The sequence below is a fragment of the Seriola lalandi genome, unplaced genomic scaffold (genome assembly GCF_002814215.2).
Source record: "Seriola lalandi dorsalis isolate HSWRI2012SDOR001 ecotype SW California unplaced genomic scaffold, Sedor1 jcf7180002054977, whole genome shotgun sequence".
NCBI classification, from domain to species: domain Eukaryota; kingdom Metazoa; phylum Chordata; class Actinopteri; order Carangiformes; family Carangidae; genus Seriola; species Seriola lalandi.
Window position 1 is genome coordinate 721,504 of NW_019525527.1, and position 1,571 is coordinate 723,074.

A 1,571-nucleotide genomic window follows, 5' to 3' on the forward strand; every position below is an offset into this window, starting at 1 on the left:
CAGAAGGGGAGAACAAGGATGGATGGATGTGAATAACTGTAATTTCAATTAATCATTGTTAAATAAAATAATTTTAAGAACCAAAGCTGCAGCAAATAGTTTTTAATTTAATATAATTTATTAATTTAGTTATTTTTAATGAGAATCTTTGGATTTTAGACTGTTGGTCAAACAAATCTGTTTGGGTGTTGGACTTCACACTTCACCTGAGGATCAAAACCATGAATGTAAAACACCTGAAGAGTCCTCTAACACTGTGAGACATCAGGTCTGAGACACTGGAGACATCATTTCTAAAAGCTTGTCATTCTTTCCTCTGAGTGTTGGACTTTCTGACGTGATCAGGATCAAACAGGTTAATGGAGACGTCTTCTTTTAGGACCTTTCAGTCTTTTCTCTGAATGTAAACCTTCAACACTGAGAGCCTCAACAACATTTTCATTGAAGGCTGGTCCACAAGCCAGCGGCACAAAGTGCCTTGAAATCCAGGGACAGTCATTAGTAGTATTGTCATCTAACTGCAGTGCAGAGGTTTGGCAGTCTTGCTGGATACACAAGGGAAGCTTGAGTCCTTCTTGTAGAGTTTGGCAATAACATCCCTAAACTGCAGTGGTCGGCGACTGGCGGCTTGCCAGCAGTAAAATATCTGACCCATCATATTATTTAATACAAATATTGATCTCCATCTGAGCAGCAAGTTACCCGCAGAATCACTTCCTCTTTAGCAATTTTGTCTAGAAAATAAAAGTGTCAGAAAGTTTTTACAGCATTTTATTTCAAACTATTGTAAGCTTTTATTCTGAAAATTTCTTAAGGAAGTTCCAAAGGTTGTGTTGCTTGCTTGACAAAACTCGGATGGATGGAGCTCACATACGATGTGTGATGTGAAGAAAAAACCAGAGTTCAGTAAATCAGTCAGTCAGATGTATAATATGTGACTGTGGGTGAACGAGCTCACAAACATCAGAGAGAAGTGTCAAATCAGCGGAAAGATAGGAACCACAACTTCCGGTCCAGATTTTCAGAATAAAATCAGAGGGGAAAAATGATGCAGATGATGAGAAAGCTCGTGGGTGGCGATTCTACCCAAAAAGATGATCATATGATCTTTGTACCACCTCTGTCTGTGATTGTGGGCCACAGCGCCACATGTGAACAGTAACACAGTAAATTCCAGTTGCATTTTGATCAATATCTTGAATTAGCCTTTGATTATGTTCTGGCCGCCATCTAATGGAGTGGAAGAAAACTGACTTGTCGATCCCTGCTATGTAAACAGAGGACTATAAGTCAATATACATCCATACACACAAGCCTCCATCTGAACTTAGTGGTGTTACACCACTAAGTCTGTCGCGCACACACACACACACACACACACACACACACACACACACGAGAGAAGCCCCTCCCTCCAGATGTTGCTCATGTGCACCTGCACTGAGAGTCCTTGTTGACGCTCCGTTTGTTTTAGTTGTTAATGTACTCGTGGCTCCGCTGTAGATGACTTGTTTCCTTGCGACAAGGATCCTTTATCCTTGTGGGTCCCAAAAAATACTGTCCAAAGTCAA